This window comes from Mustela putorius, unplaced genomic scaffold, assembly GCF_011764305.1.
Source record: "Mustela putorius furo isolate JIRA1106 unplaced genomic scaffold, ASM1176430v1.1 tig00003845_pilon_pilon_pilon, whole genome shotgun sequence".
NCBI lineage: Eukaryota > Metazoa > Chordata > Mammalia > Carnivora > Mustelidae > Mustela > Mustela putorius.
In genome coordinates, this window is record NW_025421998.1 from 40,352,512 (window position 1) to 40,373,211 (window position 20,700).

The 20,700-nt window shown below is 44.0% G+C and overlaps 1 long non-coding RNA gene across 2 annotated transcripts in view; it reads right to left on the minus strand.

The window, feature by feature from the left end:
- The window catches only part of LOC123387011, a 119,980-nt gene that overhangs the window by 36,746 nt on the left and 62,534 nt on the right, over positions 1-20,700 (minus strand). Inside the window, exon 3 of one of the 2 annotated variants that reach the window (XR_006601332.1) lies at positions 18,156-18,256. This is a non-coding gene — a long non-coding RNA (uncharacterized LOC123387011). Of the gene's footprint in view, positions 1-16,243; positions 18,257-20,700 lie in introns of those variants that run through there. The other variant, XR_006601330.1, reaches the window with a different exon arrangement.

Sequence of the window (20,700 nt, forward strand, 5' to 3'; positions counted from 1 at the left end):
TGCTAACCTGCCCTAGATTTCAGACTTGTCAGCTCCATATAATCATGAGTTAACTCCTTAGAATAAATCTCTTTACTCTCTCTTGCTCTCTGGAGAACCCTGACTGATACCGGTATAATCGCCATTCCCAGTCTCAAGGGTCTCTGGAAAACATGGAAAATGTGATATGGCTTTCATTTTAGTCAATACCTAAGCCACACTCAACTAATTGAATTTGACCTAGCTAGCCTCTTAGCCTTCCACTTTCAGCTGCCAGGTATATCCCCTTAATCATCTGTCCACCCAGTGCCCAAATGCAGCCAGGTGTTCTGCACACTATTTTTAGACAGATAGGCAATTACATGACTTGACCACCTAACCAGCCCCAATGCCTAGAGCATATCACTACTTTCCATCACATACAACACTGTGTATCCCCAAACTACAATTTTCCCTTTACCATCTCCCAGTTCCCCATTCCTTCTGGAACCACTGTCACAATCCAATGCTTATCATACTTCCTGGCTCAGTAAAAACCTAATGAAGGAAAGATGATCACTTAGCAAGATCAGAAACAACAGGGCTTTTGAGAAATCTGATGGGCCAAGGAAAGTTGGAAAGTCCATCTACCCCTTCCCCAAGTGGTAGACCCAGTGTCATCTCAATTGAATGTTATACTGTCAGGGTCAACTTTCTTCACCTGAGTGTTCTCATTGGCGTGTAGGTCAAGATACTACCGTTTCTACCAAGGAGGGTGGGTCTTAAATGGGAGCAGGTAAATGGCCAAGGACAGCCATATCTTATCTTGGCAATCATCCTGTCCACCTCCTGTCCCCCTGTTCCAGCCTCCTCAGTGCCAGCCATTTCTTTGATCTATAAACTCAAGCACCCTGGATTTTATCCTATTTTTGGCCAGTGCTCTCCACCCAGTTCCATGTTCTCACAAGTTGCAATTTTGAGAATCTGGATTTTAGGATCAGAGATATTCATTTTTGGAATCCCGGCATTACTACTTACAAACTTGATGACATTTGGTCTCAGCTCCTTAACCTGCCAAGTGAAAACACCATAACAACCTTCCACAACTCTTGTGAGCTTTGGATGGAACCAGAGAATTGAGGAGATCTAACAGTACATTTGGCACATAATTTTTAAATGTCAGCTACTATCATTTGAGTGAAAGTTAATATTTGACATCCAATCATCACCACAATTATTAAAAAAAAAAAAAAAAACCAAACAGATCTTACACCTGGGCCAAAATACCTTATCCATCCCTTCAGACATGAGAATCTGAGCAGAACACTTCCAAGCTACTCCCATAAGTTCCCTACATACTGAAGGGAGATATTAAGAGCGGTTAAAAATCTCTGTATTTTGAAACTGCAATTTACTTCGTCATTTACAATCTTCAAGCGTAACCTTTTTTATATGTGAAAGGAGTTGGCTTGTCAGCTTTCCATCATTGTAGCTCACAAAAACAACTTCTCAAGGAAAACTCTACACAACTGAATTAACTCCTGTGCTTCTCAGCGCTAACTGCTCCTCAAAAGAAATATCTGAACAGCTTTACAAAACGTGCTCAGACTTGCTTTCCAACCAAGAGAGCTCTACTTCTGTGGGTCTGTTTGTGGCCTGGATCATCCCATATTTTCAAAGCCCCCTTGAAGAGTCTGCTCACCAACCAGGGCTGAGCACTACTGACCTACTTGGATTACAAATAAGTCAAAATTGTACAGAAATGTGATGCAAAAATAGAAGCAGACTTGTGCCAAGGAGGCTGGGGGAAGCCCTTGGCTGTTTCGGCCTTCTTCCTGCCCCCTTCCTCCACGTTCTGTTTGTCTGGCCATATCAGAGTAGACCAGAAGTCCCCTCCACATGGGTGGAGCTTCTGCTGCTTCTAGGGAGATGCTACCTCAGACCAGAAGGCCAGGAAATGGGGTGGGGGAGGCAGTGACAGGGCAGGAGGCAGCTGTGTGTGGAGTAGAAAAAAGGACAGGAGCCGGGAGAGGGCAAGGAGTAAAGCTGTATCCATGCCTCTGGCTGCCATGACCCAACACCAGAGGCACTTTGCAGAGAACAACGAGCCCCATCCCAGCTATACAGGGGGTTGCTGGTTTGCTGCACTGTAAATAATGCTGCTTCTGCTTTTCTTCATAGCTCTTTTAGAGAAAATCATCGCCTAGTGGTTTTTTTGTTTGTTTTTCTCTGCATCTTATTTTTGTCCCCACTCCGTGCACATTATTTGGTAGGTTAATGCTCTTCCTAGTCTCAGATCTAGTATCATGACATGGTAGTTGCCGGACACGGATTTGTGTTGAATTAATGAACGGTGAGCTGGTAGGCTGCCCTCCCCACACACAGTGCCACAGATTTTAGATGTCAATCCTATTTTGTTCCAGACAAAATGCATACTTCCTTCCTCTGGGTCCACAGCACTTGACAGTTCACTTACAATTATTCCAACCTAACCCGCCATACAGATCTTGCGTTACATCCGTGTTTCCACCAGTCTGTGAGCACCTCGGATGCAGCAAACGCTTTATCCCACCAGCTCCCAACACAGCACTGAGCAGGCTCTTGAATGTTTGCTGCCAGCAAACCAGTTTTCTATCTCAGTATTACTTGTCTGGTGTCTGATTTCTTCATCACCAAGAATGAAATTAATGCTAAAAAGGAAAAAAACACAGGGAGGAGCCTTGCTCTTATGACTCCTTTTTAACATAGCTGCGGATAACCTAAGACCTCTGGGTTTCTTTATCTATAACCCAAGTGGACTAAATCAGCTCTCCAGACCCTTCTAGTCAGAGACTGAAGCACAAAACAAAGAAGCTGGAAGCACGAGGTGGTAGAAAAGCAAAGGAACCTGTAGAAATTCCTTGCAGATCAACTTGATTTCACATAAACCTCACCACAACTCTGAAGTGTGGGTTTTATTCCCATTTGGAGAAAGAAAGAAAAAAAAAAAAATGGAGTCTCAGAGCTTTGATTTGTTGAAAGTCAGATAGTATGCCTAGGATTCAAACCCAAATGTTTGAACCCCCCCGCCATCCTCTCTAACCTCCATCACTGCTTCCCCAGGGGGAGACCGGCCACACAAGACAGCGTGCTGGAGGAACCCCCTCAAATACCTGCGGCTTCTTTAAATGAAAAGAGTTTTCATCTCCCCTGCTACCACAGGACATAAAGACAGAGTCTTATAGCATGACATTATAGTTTTATTCAATGATGTATTTTTCCTGCCTCTACATTTATTCCGTGATTGGAGTCCATTAAGAGACCCAAGGGCATTTCAAAAGTGCCTGAATTTTTCTCAATTGCCTGAATTGAGAAAAAAAAAGTAAAATCTTTCCTTGCTTTTTTTGGTCTTAGGGCCAATATTGCTTCACCATCCTACCACACCATCCTCCTCTGCCCTCTCTGCAAATATACATTAAAAAACAAGTTCATTTGTCCAGGTATAAGTTTGAACTTTGAGCCCATACCCTTTTAACAGCTTTGGCTAAGAAAGTTACTTGCAATAATTAAGCCCCCAAACCCAGAAAAAAACATTTCATGAAAATATGATCTAGTCAATTCCCAATATTTACATTATAAGAATCCTTTCCCTACCAAACATAAAATCACAACCCTACATAATAGTTGTTTTTTAGTCCCATTGATTGAGAAAATATGTGATAAAAAGTCAAAATTAATTCAAGTTTTGAAATGTTTGTATATTCTGCACTTCTTCAGCATCTATATCCATCTGAAAAATAATCACTTATGTGTATGGGGAAAATAGCTGACTGCAGGATAGGCTAGGCCAATTGTCAAGGGCCTTTGGGAGGGGGCATACCAAGGAGACTGAAATTTATTCTGTAGGCAAAAGGACATCAAAATAGGTTTTCAAGCAAACTGACAGGACTGGATTGATTTCTTTTTTTCCCCAGAAGGTAATTTTGGCAGCAGTGTACAGAGCCAATTGTGAAATGGAAAGAACAGTGGCAGGAGTCCAAGAAGGATGTAGAAGGGGAGATCAGGAGCCACAGAGGCACAGAGACACCTCTGAGCCCAATGTTGGAGAACACGGCAAGCAATCCGAGGTGAGTCACATGGGAGATGGAGGGCCCAAAGAGGTGTCCTACTGGAAATTTCTGGAGACTGTCACCTTGAAAAGAATGGGAATGCCAGGGGAGGTTTTTGTCTTTTGGAGGAGGTTGGAGTGGTGGAATGGGTGGTGAGACTAATGATACTGACATGTATTTTTATATATTAAGTTTGAAATGATAGGGTATATTCAGGTGATATCTCTCTAGCATGCCACTGTTTATATAAGTCTGATAACGAGGAGATCAGAGCTGGATCTTTGGTCAACACTAAACCTCAGCTGTTAGGACAATAGCTTACAAGTTAGAAAGGTCTTGGTTCAAATTCACTTATTAACTGGCTCAAGCAAAATGCCTCTCGGGAGAGGCAGAGAGAGAGAGAATCTTAAGCTGACTCCCCACTGAGTGTGGAGCCCAACACAGAGCTCGATCCCGAGATCCTGAAATCATGACCGAAGCCAAAATCAAAAGTTGAAGCTTAACCAAGCCACCCAGGTACCTTTATAGGTTGTTGTTGTTGTTGTTTAAGTTAAAGATTATATATATTAATAAAATTCATGGCATGTGGTAGTAATTCAAAAAATACCAGGTACTATTATACAGATGCAAACAATCAATATTGGTCCCAGTCCCTGAGATAGTGGAACTTCTCATTCTCAAAGAGCAAAAGAGAAGAAAAAAGGTGGTGCCCTGGGGATGCAATGTTAGAAAAGAACTAAAAGAAAGGCAGGCAAAAAAAAAAGCAGAGAAGGAAAGAAATCCATCAGAAAAAAGAGGATGATCTGGCAGTCACAGGAGGGAGCTTTAACAAGCAAAAGGTGGGTCAGATTCCTGAGGATGGGGCCTCCACATTAATCTGGACTTGGTAAGGGAGTCACAATGCCCAAAGAGTGATGTGCGATTTGGGATGGGAACATATGAGCAGATTTCAATAAAGCTGGGAACCTTGAACCCTGAAGTTCTGCTGATCCTCCTTTGCCAGCAGAAGCAGCCCTTCACCTCTGTCTGAAGAGCGTAGTCTTCCCCAGCCTGAAGAACCCATCATGTCATCTCCTAAAGTAATTGCCTTGCAGGAAACCACCAGTCTTACTCAGGAGCTACCCTCATGCCTCTCATTACTTCTATACCTATAACCAGACTCAAGTTCCAGTGGGCCCCAGGAGGGAAGCTATAAAGCATGACTCCTAAGGAGGTCAACACACACACACACACACATGATTTGTCAATTTATACTGACAGAACCTTAGTAAGGTACATGAGAATTTATCCTAAGTTGTACTGGATCAGAGAAGAAGACACATAATGTTGGACCCTCTGAAATCAGTTCATCTTAGGTGCACTAAGCAGGGTTTCTGGAATCAGTGTGTTGGCTCTCTAGGCTGTGAATGGCTTTGAAAGTTTGGTTGGTTGGTTACTGAACCCTGGAGTTAAAGACACTTGCACTAAATGGATTTGAAGTTTCATAACCCTCTCAGTACACTGATGAAAGGATCCCAAGGCTTAGGGAAAATGATATGCTTAAGTACATTATGTAATACTCTCCACGTTCCTCAGAATTGTCTAGAGGATACACCTTTGACTAAGGCTTTGAGAAATACATTGGGGAAAGAAGGCTAGCATCTGTAAAGAGCTCTGTGGTGGCTGTTGTCTAAAGATTAGAAATAAGAAGAAATGCTGCCATCAAACAGGGGTCCGTGATTCTTTTTTTTTTTTTTTTAATTTTATTTATTTGACGGAGAGAGAGATCACAAGCAGGCAGAGAGGCAGGCAGAGAGAGAGGGAGAAGCAGGCTCCCCGCTGAGCAGAGAGCCCGATGCGGGGCTTGATCCCAGGACCCTGAGACCACGACCCGAGCCGAAGGCAGAGGCTCAACCCACTGAGCCACCCAGGCGCCCCAGGGGTCCATGATTCTGATGGGGATAATGAAATCATGGGGTAGCAGGAATCACTTGGTGGCATTTAATCACAAAAGATGAAGATGTTGTTACCATAATGGGCAGCACAGCTGAAAGGGCAACACAGAAGTCAGACCCATAGAGAGCTTTCACATTCAATAATTGATCACGATGTCCCTAGGACTGAAATAAATGATCACCCTACTAATATCTCACTCGATTAGTATAAGCAGTGTGGTCTTTTCACCACTAGACCTATTTAACAATAAAGAATTGTGGACCCTCAGCCAATTGCCAGATTTATGCCAGTTCAAAGATGCAAAGCCCCTTGAATGAAAGGACAACAGATTCTCCTTGAAGTACATTCCTACTAGAAAACCAAAAATTTACAGTCTAAGTCTTCCTCACAGCCCTGGTTGAGTGGCCTTCAACCTGGGGCAATCTTACCCTGGGGAGAATAATTGTTTATGTCTGGAGACATTTTGCTTGGTCACAACTGAGAAAGTCCTTCTGACATCTAAGAGCAGAGGCCAGGGAATGCTACTAAACATCCTAAAATGTATAGAATAGTGCCCCACAACAGAGAATTATGTGACCCAAAGTATCAAGAGTGTTACAGTTGAGAAACCCTGGTTTTCCCAAAAGAACTGTGACCGCTGAGTTTCAACAAGCAGAATGTGGGTCAACCTCATAATTTGCAGTGATTTGAGAGGACTGAAACTAAACATTATGCTTGGATTCAACATACATAATAAATCTGGGTAGTCACAACACAGATTGAAGATTGATGTGAGAACAGTATTCAGACACTTCTAGAGCTCTGAAAGTTTAATTATCCAAAGCATTATATAATTGCAAGAGAGAAAGGGTGATCTGGATTAAACATAGAAAGACTATAATTAACCATATTAACAGGTTTTTAAGAATGTTGTTTAAACTAAAAATGCCAAGCAGTCCTCTTTCTTTCACTTACCAAATCCAATTCCCTCAGCAGCTGCACTCCAAAAATCAGTCCAAATGGGACTCTTCTTTTCTTTTCCACTTCTCTTCTGCTCCCCATCCTAGATGAAGCCACCATGATGTCTCTCCTGGAAAGCCTCCTTAGCAACCTTTCTACTTCCTCCATGGTTCCTGGAGAATCTATTCTTGAAATGCTGCTGCCAGGTGACCTTCTTAAAACGTGGATTACTTGCAATGTTCCCGTGAAGCCCAGAGTCCAGGGAGGATGTGGACCTTACCATATGAAATGAAACTGGGATCTTTTTCCTACCTTGAAGGGAAGCCCAGGGGTATGAGTAAAAACAACACTGATCCAGTTTTGCTCTGCTTGACAGAGCGCATATGGAAGGTCTCCCTGCTTCCATGCCTGATCCTGCACCACTTACACACACATACACACACTCACAGACTATCCTTCCAGCAGCGGAGTGATCCGTTCAAACCATAAATCAGGTCATTCAGCATCAAACACACTCCCCCAAGAGTCTGCTGGAACAAGCGCCTAAATTGTCCTGAGTGGAGCCCGAGGGTCTTAAGAGTTTTTAATCTCTTCAGGTGATTCTAATGTGTAGCCAATGTGAGAACCACTAGTTTACAGTTGTGCTTCTCAAAACTCCAACGTGCCCACAAACCACAGGGGAGTCTTGTGAACTTTGCTTTCTGACCCCCTAGGGCTGGGGTGGGGCCTGAGATGCTGCATTTCTAACAAGCTCCCGGCTGGTGCTGATGCTCCCTTCTGAGGACCCCACTCTGCAAGGTCAGAACCTAGAAGGGTAAATCATTGCTCCCCTCTATCCAACTGCCTTGCTCATAATTACCTGCAACTGTATTTTTTCACCCTCTACCAGTCCTCTGGTTTCCCAGCCTCCTGGACCCACTAATAACTCCATTGTCAGCCTGCTCAGAACTTCCCAACAAGGACCTTCAGGAAAGGCTTTTGTGGACAAAAGAAGGATAGAATGACTGCGCCCACTAAGAAGAGGCCCAGAATATTTGAATGGGAAACACTGTATTTTCCCCCAAGGTATGGTAGGGCTTTCATTCAGGTAACATTAAGCAAAATTCAGGCCCGGAAAATAGATCTTCAGTGACAAGTTACAACCTAATCATAGTACCCTCCTCTCCTAATGTTTATCTAGAGCAGTGTTTCTTAACTTTTTAGTAATTATCACCTCCCTAGGAAATTAGACTTTTTTCCTAATCACCACCCCTTCCCCCATGAAATGTTAATACCACAACTCCTTCACTTGTCAAATAGCAGTAAAAAAGAAAACACCCCCAGGGCTATCATGAGGGTTGGGGCAATTAACACCCAGCAGAGCGCCTGGCTACCATTCAGGGCCTCCCCAGGGATAGACTGACTTACAAAGATGGTTGCCTTGGTGATGTTGCCTGAGGAATAGGTGTCTTCCCTGGGAGGGGAAATGGTTTTCAGTCTCCTTTTTTCATTTCAGGATTCAAATGATGACCAAGTTGTATCATATTACAGTACAAACTTATCACTAAAGGATTACTATTACTTTTTCCTGACTTGAATCTCTTTCCAAATTAGATCCTACCATCAGTGCCAAAGACCTCTTGAGATTCTACCACATAAGAAAAAAATTCTTTAAAATATTTAGTATTTCAACAAATAATTAAAAAATAAGTATTTCATAAGTAAATAATTTTTGGCCATTTTCATCATTTAACTTTATATCTTGAAAAAGAGAAAGGTAATGACTTACGATTTTCCTATTAAATCAGTACGTAAAAAGAAAGTTTAAATTGAAATTCTAAATCAGAAGTGAATTTGGTATTGTTATAGTTCTCAACCCTGAGCGATCCACAAAATCCCCTATAAAAGAACTTAGAAAGAAGGATGGGTGGTTCAGTCGACTAAGTGTCCGACTCTTGGGTGTTTTGGTTCAGGTCATGATCTCACTGGCCTTGGGGAGCTCTGCGCTCAGCAGGGAGTCTGCTTGAAGATTCTCTCCCTCTGCCCCACCCCCACTTGTGCATATGCTCTCTTCTCTCTTTCTCTGTCAAATAAATCAATCTTAAAAAAAAAAGTTCTTTGGGGCCATAACAAATGTGCTGCTGAGAACATGTCCCAAATGTCTTTTGGGGCATACACACACACACACATATACACATATATACACACACACACACATATATACACATACATATACACATATGTATATACACACACACATATATACACATACATATATACATATATACACACATATTTGTGTGTGTGTATGTGTATATATATATTCTATGGAGTATATAGATCAGAGAATAGAGCTGTTAATCATAAGATATGCATGTGATCAGCCTTTGTAGATACCCTCAAAGAGCTTTTGTAGACACTCTCAAAGAGCTTCCCAAAGCAGTTATACAAATCAGCAATCACATCAACAGTGTCTGAGAATCCCTTTTATCCCATACCTTCACCATCACTTGGGATTCTGTCCTTTCTATCTCAACCATTTCAGTGATTGTTTTAATTTGCATATCTTGAAACACTAATGAAGCTGAACATACATTTATTGGTCGTTTGTATTCTTTTTTTCTAAAATACTTTTGTCAAAGTATTTTTTACTTGAGTTGCTTTTTTTAACTTATTAATATGTTCTATATATGTTATTATATTCAAGGTACAAGTTTTTTGTTTTAGATATATATGTATATATATGTATATATAGAGAGAATATTTTTCTTTACATCTCATGCTATTAGTGCTTTTGTTGAACAAAAGTTCTTAACTTAATATATCCCAAATCTCAGTTGTTAACCATCTAGATGCCCATCAATAGTAAAGTGGATAAAGAAATTACGGTTTATTTGCAGAATGAAATACTATATAGCAATTAGAATGGACAAATCACAACTCTGCAATAATATGGATGAATCTCCTATTACACTGAGGGAAAGAAGCTAGACTCAAGAGTATATGTTTTTTTAATTTGGGTTTGTTTGTTTGTTTATTTGTTTGTTTAATTCCCCAAATTGCTATGGGGTTCCAAGATTTGGAATAAGAAAGGAGCCCTTCAGGTGATCCTACTGCAGGCTGGAGTGGCGCCCAAGCTCTAGCAAGCGGTCTTCCTTTGGGGGAGAACACCTATGAAGTACCTCTTGAGGGACTTGGAGATCAACTGAATGTAGGAAGGTAGAGAAACAGTAAAAGACAAAGATATTTCTAGTCTGGAGATTGGATTGGTTGGACCATGAAACCAAACAAGGAGAGGAGATACTTCGGTCTGTTCCTATGTGTTTGTAGGGGTCACAGAAGGGAAGAAGCAGGTGAGAAGTTTGGTTTCATGCCTATTTTCAGGCGTGCGAGAGACATGCTTGTGCTTTTGGCAAGGAGGCTCCAAGTACAAATCTGGAAATGTGAGGTCAGACCTGGAGGTCCAGACGGCAGCAAGCACTGGCCTGGCTTTCAGTCCTAGCCCTGCCACTTCTAATTCTTTGAGCTCGGGCAAGTCTTAACACCTTCCTAAAACTTTACTCCTTCATCTGACAATGAGAAGAGTCATACCTGCCCCCACTGAGTTCAGGGTAAAATTAAATGAGATAATGTGTTTAACTCAATTAGCAAAATCCCTGGCTTATTGAAATGGCTAGTGCTGCTGTGTTACAGATTTGGGAGAGGCAGAATAGAGCTGGGAAATGCAGACGACGGCGTGGATCTGATGACCCAGCTGGTGCAAGAGCAGAGAAACACGGCGGAGTCTGGGGGAGCTGCGGCTGGGAGGGCCATGTGGGAGCAGCCAGAGACAGATGAGAAGGCACCCAATGAGAGGCAAGAAGGGGCTCAGGGGACAGTGGATGGAGGGGAAAGGCAGACAACCGCCCATGTGCCACGATGGGAATGGAGACTCAGCCATTTTATTTGGCACTGAGAAAGTCAGCAGTGACCTGGAAAACAGCAACCTCGGTGGAGGGGGCAGGGAAAGGCAGAACCCCCCCCAGCTGCATCAGGCAATCCTTAAATGCTCTAAGTTTGTTCATCATCTCTCTCTGGCAAATAAATAAAATAAAATCTTAAAAAAAAAAAATGGGAAGGGCGCCTGGGTGGCTCAGTGGATTAAGCTGCCTTCGGCTCAGGTCATGATCTCAGGGTTCTGGGATCGAGTCCCGCATCGGGCTCTCTGCTCAGCGGGGGGCCTGCTTCCCTCTCTCTCTCTCTCTCTGTCTACTTGTGATTTCTCTCTGTCAAATAAATAAATCTTAAAAAAAAAAATGGGAAGAGCCTAATTAACAGCATTAAGACACATGATGGAGTAAGTTTACCCAGATCGAAAAAGGGTGTAGGCGTCATCCTTGATTCCTTTCTTTCCTTCACATCTCACATCTAAGTCATCAGTTACTTCTGTTGGACCTATCACCAGAATAATTTGGGAATCCATCCACTTCTCTGATCGACTGCTGCTGACCTAGGCCAGCCTACCCTTCCCTCCCTCCCAGGCAACTACAATGACTGTAACTGGTCTCCCTGCTACCTCCCCCACCTCTCCGGATTGCCTCCCCACCCTGCCCTCTGCCCAGCAGCCCCAGAGATCTTTTCCCATGTAAATCAATCACAGTAATCTGCTCCAAACCACTCGAGACACTTCTCACCACCCTTAGCCCTGCTCTCCCTCTGACCCCGTACTGCCCAATATGGTAGCCTAGCCACTAGCCACAGGTGGCTATTGAGCATTTGAAATGCTAGTGAGAGCTATCAGATACATACTTTAAAATATTTGTATTTATATTCATGGAACCACATGTGGCTGGTGTGATTAAAGAGCTGAATTTTAGATTTTATTTAATTAATATAACTTGAATAGCACATGTGGCTAGTGGATACCATAGTGTATAGCATAGAGGCAGAACATTTATGTTATAGAAAGTTCCACTGGGCAGTGTTGCTCTGGCCTGATCTCCCACCACGTTCCCCCTTGCTTAGTGGACTTCAGCATCACTGGCCAACCTGTGGTTTCTCACCTGCATCAAGCTCCTTTCCCCTGAGCGTTTTAGCAGATTGTTCTCTCTGTCTAGACTTTGTGGCCCATTGATCTCCACGTGACAGCCTTGTGTCAGCTTCACTGTCAGCCTCCTCAGAAAGGCCTTCCCTTTCCATCCACATGAAAGTCTCCCTATTGTGTCAGCTTCAAAGCACTTCTGGCTAGGTAAAAATATTTTCTATAAGGATTATTTGGTTATTGCCAAGCCACCCCCCCCCCCATTTTGGCATGTTTATTTTCCCAAGGGCAGGGACTTTGACACTCCAAAATTGGAGAGGCAGAATTTCTACTTCTCAGGAACAAGAGAGCAGAAAGTGAGCACAGGTGCTTTCCTTGGAAGAAGAAAAATGCATCCAATATTATGCCTCATGATCTCTAAGTTCTTTGAAAAATAAGAGGCAAGTTCATCTGCCGAATGTGGGCCTCCTGGGGATGCAGCAATTTGGAGAATCTGGGAAATATGGTGAGGAATTGCTGAAAAGGACTTGACTAGCTACAACTGAGGGGACAATGAGCATCACTGAAGATCCAGAAGAAGGTGGAAGTTACAAACAGTTTGTCGTACCATCTGTAATACGATTTTTCTCCAAAAGAGGAACAGCCCAGATGTGCTTATCACAGTTAATCCTTATAACAACCTCTGAGATAAGTGCTAGAGTATCCCCACTTTACAGGTCATTAAACTAAAACACAGGGAAGTTATGTAACCTACCTAAGACCATGAAGTTAATAAAGAGCAGAGCTACAACTTGAGCCCTTGCATTCAGAATCCAGAGCCAGAACTTTTAGCCACATGGCCATACTGCCTCCCTCCTTATTAGAGTCACACAGAGTAGGTATTTAATGAAAAATGTAAAATGTCCACTGCAGGGCTCTGAGACTTCCCATTACTTCCAAATTGGCAATCCAGGCATAAGAAACAGGATGGCATAGAGAACTTAAAATTTGCATACATTTACATAAACCAAAACTTATGCACAATAACAATGCACATTATGCTAGAACGCATATATAGGGGCGCCTGGGTGGTTCAGTCGGTTAAGTAGCTGCCTTCAGCTCAGGTCATGAGCCCAGGATCCTGGGATGAAGCCCCACATCGGGCTCCCTGCCCAGCGGAGACCCTGCTTCTCCCTCTCCTTCTACCTGCCTCTCTGCCTACTTGTGCGCTCTCTCTCTCTGTCCAATAAATAAATAAAATCTTAAAAAAAAAAAAGAAGAAGAAGAAGAATGCATACACAAAGACATTACATACGTTAGCATAGTTAAGTATGGGAGAATTCAAGATAAACAGGAAATTGATCAATAAAACAAGAGAAGGGCCTTGCCCGGATGGATAGTGCCAATGCACCATGAACAGAGAAGTGAAATTCAGCACTCTGCTTCTGAGATCAGGTAGTCCTAGGACTCAGCTCTTCATCTCTGATGACCAGAGGCAGATGTCTTCCTCCTCCCCACAGACCTCTCCCCACATTCTAACCTCATGGGGCTTGGGGTAAAGTAGGAAAGATTTCAGTGCCTATGGAACTAATACATATGGATTTGTTTTTAACCCTTCCTAGCTTTTGTCACTCAAAAATAAGAATACTTAGCAATTTTAGGTGAGGCACAAAGTAGGCCTTCAAATCAAAAGCTTATAAATAGTAATGTCATATACTTTGGTCGCTCTCATCCTTCGAAATGACTCTCAAATATCCTTCCATATATTAGGACTCCGCAGCTCTGCAGCAGAGCCCAGGGGTCTGGAACGCGTGTCTTTTCAAAGGAAGGCCCAGAAGCCTGTCATGAGCAGCCAGTCTTGCAAAGAATCGTACTGCCACTTGGTGAGTGCCAGTTTTCTAACCAGATGGAGAAGAAAGGAACATTCCAAGCGTGGAGAAGAACGATAGAGCATGGAAAGTTCTGGTGGGTTCAGGAAAAAAGCAGCTACGGGAGCTGGCATTTGCGGAGGTCAGTGGTGGAAGTTGCTGCAATGGGTCTGACTCAAGCGTCTCTAAAAAGCAAAGCTGAGGGCCCTGCCCCTTGCTCTGGAGACAGCAAGGCTTGGCATGTGTGACTCAGCAGGAGGAGACCTCATCGGGTGTGCTGGTTGTTAGCATAAACAGTAGCCACGAAGAGTGGACTGCAGGGCAGCGGGACTGGTGTGGATGCTAAGTAAAAAGGGAAGAAGAAGGCAGCAGCGTGGGCCTTCTGCCCAAGAGATGAGGCAGGTTAAGGATGATGCTGATGTTTCCATCATCAGAGACTGAGTGGAAAGTGGCACGAATAACATTAGGTTTCCCTGCTTAATTTGCCAACGGAACACAGATAAAATCGGGAAGAACCAGGCAGCTGAGCCACCCTAGAAATAAATCCTCTTCCTCTGTGGAGTCATGCAAACAAAGAATGTTTATGTTTAAACTACTGCGTTCATTTAATCCTGACTCTACCCCAAGGGCTGACGCCTGGGAGGTATTAACTCTTGCAGCTTATTTATTCTAAACACTGTACAGAAGCAGTTCCCTTACTTGGTGTCTTATGTTTGATAATCTAATTTAGCCTTCTGGCTCCCTAGGCCTGTCTGGCCTCCCTGTATTTGCTTAGCAAATCTGCCACCTCTTTAAGCCTTAAATCAGTCTGGCAAATATCACTGACCTACCAGACGATACTGTTTGTCATGTGGGTTTTAAGCAGCTACATCCCTTTATGTTTTAGTACCTTTCCCCTCCTGCCCCGATCATTCTCAACTCCCTGCTTAGACTCTTTCTTTTCCTCTTTCCTTCAGTCTAGCTGGATGATTAGAAAAGCAACAGTTATATTTCTTGTATAAAGTATTGTTCTAATAAGCATGCTACAGTTCAGCTCAGAACGCTCAGCTCAGAACGCTCCACTGCGGCGGCTGAGGAAATCCCACTGAGAGGCTGTGCCGTAATCACTCGAAGACGCAGTGAGGACCTGCACAAGGAGGGAATGGGAAAAGGGCAAGAGGCTAAAGAAGTCACAGGGAGACTGCAAATAAATTTGTTGAGGGGAGAGAAAAAAGATATATAAAAGATTAGGGATCATGATTTAAAAAAGAGGGTGTGATGAAACAAAAGATGAAAAAATAACCACGGGGGGTGAGGGGCTGGGTGGCTCAGTCGGTTAAGCATCTGCCTTCAGTTCAGGTCATGATCCCAGGGTCCTGGGATGGAGTCCAGAGTCCTGGGTTGCATTGGGCTCCCTGCTTAGTGGGGGGTCTGCTTCTCCCTCTGTCCCTCCCTCTCGCTTGTGCATGCTCTCAAATAAATAGATAGATAAATAGATAAATACCACTGGGAGCAGAGATGTAGGTAAAGCAGATATTCCCCTCCCCCCACCCAGACTGTAGTGCAGTAGAATCAGGCAACACCTCAAAAACTTGAGAAGATTGAAAAAAAGAAACAACCTCTTAACAGTAGCCATTCAGCCTATGTTAACTTCTGTAAAGAACTGCCCCTTCTGTAGGGACACACGCCAGACTCCAGCTAAGCTGCCCCTGCTCTTCTATTTAGAATCCCAAACTGCCTGCCCCCCATACCCCGCTGAGACATCGATCCCCTTGTTTCTTGCCCCCATGATGGTTTCCAAAGACCACCCGTCTTCCTTTGAGATCCTCACACTTGTTCATAAGTGAACTTCTCTTCAACTTTTTCAGAACACTATATCCTGCCAACTCCTTTTTGGGGAGTTTATCATGTGCTGAGCAAAGCACCAAGTACCTTACAGAACTTTTCTTATTTAATGAACACAGCTTAGGGAGACAGGCTGTTGAACAAGATGGGACCATATCTGTGGGTTAGTATATGGCCACCCGTAGAGAGGGCTCAGAACAGTCACGGGAGTCTGGGTGCTTTACTTAGTAAACAATGTGTAAGAACCTTGTCAGAGAACTAAGTTCACAGCCTTCAGAGCAGGTGACCTTGGTGATAAATATAAGAAAAATAAGTCGTCTAAGTATCAGTATCTGAATCTTTCAGGTATATAGTCACAGATTTGGCTATTATGACCAGTTGATAGGAAAAGGTGAGTCCCCTGAAGGAAGCTAGATGGTTTAAAGATCAAATAAGAAGGAAAAGGATAAGCCCACTAGGAAGAGGACAGGGCTTTTTAAAAAATGCTCCAAGGGCAACTGGGTGGCTCAATCAGTTAAGTTCCTGCCTTGGGCTCAGGTCACAATCCCAGCACTGTGGGATCAAGCCCCGCATCAGGCTCCTTACTCAGCAGGAAGCATATTCTCCCTTTCTCTCTGCCCCTTCTCCCCAACTCATTTTCTCTTTCTCTCTCACATAAATAAATAGTCTTAAAAAACTCACATAAATAAATAGTCTTAAAAAACAAAACAACAACTAAACCAAGAAAGCGCTCCAGGTGATCACAATGGTGTGAGTTTAGAGGCCAGTTCATTGCTTTCCTGTAGCTCACCTTATATATCTCCCAAATGACAACAGCACAAACCAACAGAGTGTTAATTTACATTATATGCATAAAATAGAAAGTCTGGAATATATCAGTGGAAGCAGGAAAATGAAACCAACAAGGGTTAATGTCATTAGGGTTGACGCCAGACTCACAGAACTTTGTTTAAATATAGCATTATTTTCTGCCACATTTTATTTAAAAGATTTTAGCTGATGCATCCATTTCCCCATCTAGGTTATGGACACTCACAGGCAGACACTGCTTTCTAGATAATCTTTGCATCTCTAGCAACTGATGGTGTACTCAGCACAGAAAAGGCTCTCAAAACATATTTGATAAATGAATGTGGTTGGTTTTCTTGACAAAACGAAAATAAATGAATTTCTCAGCTAGAAAAAAATTCCTTCCAAGAATCATAGCTTTAGAGACTTCAAGAAATCAGAGTCTGTACACTGTGTTCCTGTCTCTTTAAACAGAGCAGGCCCACCCAAATGTCCTTCTACGTTTGGCCTGTAAGATCCAGTTGCAGAAAAAATTATTCCAGGAAAGGTCCTTGGTGCACTCCTCACTCATACACATATCTACTATTGCGGCTGCCATCCTCTGCCTTTTTAGACTCGGGTTCAGACCTCCGACTTTGATAAACAGTTCCTCTGGGCTCCTCCAGGTTTGATGACACCGAATGTCCTCTGGTTTGCAAACTCTCTGCTTCCCACCTGGCTCTTGCCCCTACTTGCTCCCCAATGATTATGATTTTATTAGGCTCCAGAGATACCCTCAGGATAATCAAATCAACCCTCAGAGTGCTAAGGGAAAATGGCAGTGAATATACCATGAAATGAATTAATAGAGACACCTGTTGTCACTGGGGTAAATGACACTCTTCAGTGGTTCTGTCTTGGCTGTTCCTGGCAATCACTTGGGGGAATTCTACAACTATTGACTCCTCTTTCCCACTCCCATGGATTATGATGTGATTGGTCTGTGGTGAGGTCTGGGCATCAGGACTTTTTAAAAGCTCCAGGCGATTCCTATGTAAAGTTTTCAAATAATTGCTTTAGGTTGAAAAACAAACTGGTACCATTTTTCCCCCCACATTGCAGAGAATAGACATTACTAAATGAAAATGAAACAGTTTCTTAACTTTGTATCCTATTCTCTTGTCTGAGTATACCATAACATCTATACAAGTATTTCTAGATGAATGTAGTTTGGCTTAGATGGCATATTTAAAATTACTCTGCAAGTAAAATGAGATAAGTTGGGTGGACAGCTTTCAGACTTCTTAAGACAAACAAACAAACAATCAAACAAACAAAAAACTCCAAAATATTAATACCATAAGGATTGATTCTTCTGTCTAAAATGAGAACTACGGTTGAATGTTTTCCCCACTCCGTATCTTAACACGCAAAGCTGTCAGTCCTTTCAGGATGTGGGCCAATATTCCCCAACCTCACAAAATTAAGAAGAATTGGCATTCTCTTACTGGAACCTCTCCCACCTGCAGGTCACATGCCCAGGCTCTGGCTATTTTTAGAGATACTGGTCTGGAGAGTCATGGGTCTTAGCTCTTAACTGAGGGGACAAAGGCCAGCTTTTGGGTCTGACTCATGCCTAAGACAAGCAAAGGGAGCCCAGGGGCATGCAGGTCTCCTTCGTTGTTGTTCTTCTTTGAACACCTGATGGGAATGTGTCTCTTCCAGATGTGGTAGCTGAGGAACCTGGCTAACTCAGCCTCTGCTCCCCAGGCTTCAGGGATAAGGGTAGAGTGTCACCTTGGGGGCTGGCATCTTCCGTCTTAACCTCTGTGGGCCGTGTGTTCCTCTTAGACAGCAGAGCCGGCTCATACTTGGTACCAAAAGCAAAGCTACAATTTCTGGGGGGAAAAAAGGGGGCATTTATTAGTTTAAACTGAGTTGTTCACAATGCCATGAAAATTATACTATGTGTAGTTTAAATAAGCCACACACAGCATATTTGTCTTCTTTTATTATGTCCATTATTAGAGCTCTCTTGGGACACTCCTCAGAATCCCCCACCTGGGGAGTCCAGGTCTGAGGCTCATCTCAGGACAGAGCTGGGAGGAGAGAAGTCACTAACTGTTTACAACTTGCACCATCCCTAACAGACATCCCAAAGGGGTCCTGCCACAGCCCAGTTCTCACAGCCCCCAGGGGTGTGGCACTGTCATTTAGGAAGAGTACTGGCTCTTCATCAAGGACACATTTGGACAGATGTTGTGACCAGCTGTCTACTTGCTGGTGGAAAAGAGAGGGGATAGGACATCCGTTACTGACTGGAGCTACAACTTGAACACAATGGGACAGGCAAAAAGAAGCCAGCAGGGGACGACCGGATATACTCCACTGACAAGATAGTCCAAACGCCAGAGAAAGCTCCCAGCGGGGCTCGCGGGAATTATGGAGAGGGTGAGCATAAATGGCCGACTCCCCAGTATCTTGAATCACAGGCACCAGCCTGCCTTGTCTGTGGAGTCAGATACAGACAGGTCTCCTTGGCAACCAAGGCACTTGCTCTGCAGGGCTCTGGGGCAGGTGTCTGCAAGCCTGGAAGGAGTGCTACTGCTCCTGCCTTTCCAGACACGTGTCGTCCCTTCATTGCTGTCATCGACTGCCTTCGGGTCACTCTCTGTCATTGAGGAAAATCTGCCCCCACTCCAAAGCCTGAGAGATTTCAAGCCCTGTGAAGACAGCTGGGGAGCAGTTTCACTTCACAAGTCCTGAATCTCCCTGGCTGCATTGCACCTCAGCAACCCCCACCCCCACCCCAAGCAAAGAGCCCATCCTGGGTCTTACAATCCTAGAAATGCCCCAACACAGAAATTCTACACTGCAGCCGTCCACGTGCAGATCCTCTCTTACCCTCCCCACTTTCTGTGCCTCATCCCTGCCCATACTTGTTTCCCCCAAATCTCGAATTCCTTCCTGGCAGGCTAGGTGGACCCTCTCCGCCTCTACTCTCCAGGACTCGGCTCCTTTGTTCTGAATTACCAGCTTCTGGCAAAACCACACCCATGATCTGTGCCATCAGCTGCCTTCTCTGAAGCTGACCTCTGAGCCTGCTGCGGCATTCGCCTAAGGGCACTCAGGGACTGACAGAATCCAGTGCTTTGCCCCCCAGCTGAGCCCTGAGCACTGTTTATCAGTCTTTCTAGCTGTGTTTGACAAACTTCTTCATCCTGTCTTCTCAGTGACTCTCGGGTAATTGCTTCACTTCCTACTTTATTCACAAAACGGACACAGCAGCAACAGCACAATCCATGTCCTACCTTTTTCATGCGTACACCCTTCAGACTGTTTCTCCAACTCCACCCGGGGCTCAGTGGGCAAGCCCCCTCGCCCCCCTCCAAACCACCCAGGGAGGGCTTGGCCCACATGCGCCCTCTGGAAGTGGCATCACTGGTCTTCCTCCCGTTTTCCTGGACTTTCCACATCTGCTTCTCCACTGGCCCCTCCTCTCGTGTCTGCAGCCCTGCTCAGGTTCCTCTCAACCTGATGTTCCACCCTTTGACCCAGCAGGCCCCCTCTGGAGCTTGGTAGGGGAGAGCCCACAAGAAGCCTGTGTTGGTGAATAAAATTCCATTGGGATATCAATGTGCTCATTTGTTTATATATTGTCTACAAGTGCTTTTGCTCTACAACAGCAGAGTGGTTGAGTGGTTGTGAGAGAGATCATATGGCCCACGAAGCAAAAAATTTCTGCTCCATGTCCCTTAACAGAAAAAATTCTCTGTTCCTCCATACTCACCACCCACTTCCCTCCTTCCTACTCCTCCACCCACCACCACTGTGATCTTATTTCTGTACCTTATCATCTTCTTAATCTTTCCTTACTCAGGTCATTCAGATGACTCATAATTTCCTAATCAAAAGGCAGGGGAGATGTTCTCATTTGTTTGTTTGTTTGTTTGTTTAAGATTTTACGTATGTATGTATGTATGTATGTATGTATTTGAGAGAAGGGGCAGGAGCCGAGGGAGAGGGACAAGGGCTGAGCCCCTCACGAGGCCCGATCCCAGGACTGAGATCATGATCACAGCCAAAGCCAACAGTCAGAGGCCTAACTGGCTGAGCCACCCAGGTGCCCCAGATTTTCTCATTCTTTATTCATTCCTCTGGCACATTGGACATTTGTCTGTCACACCCTTCTTGAAATTCTGCAGAAAGACCACAAACTCAAATGTCCAGAGAAGCCAGGCAGACCATGTCAATAAACGAAGCAGGCCACATTGAAATATGAGTATGTGGGAACCTGGAGAGCTTGTCCCCATAGCAAAGAGGCAGCCCCATGAACTCGTAT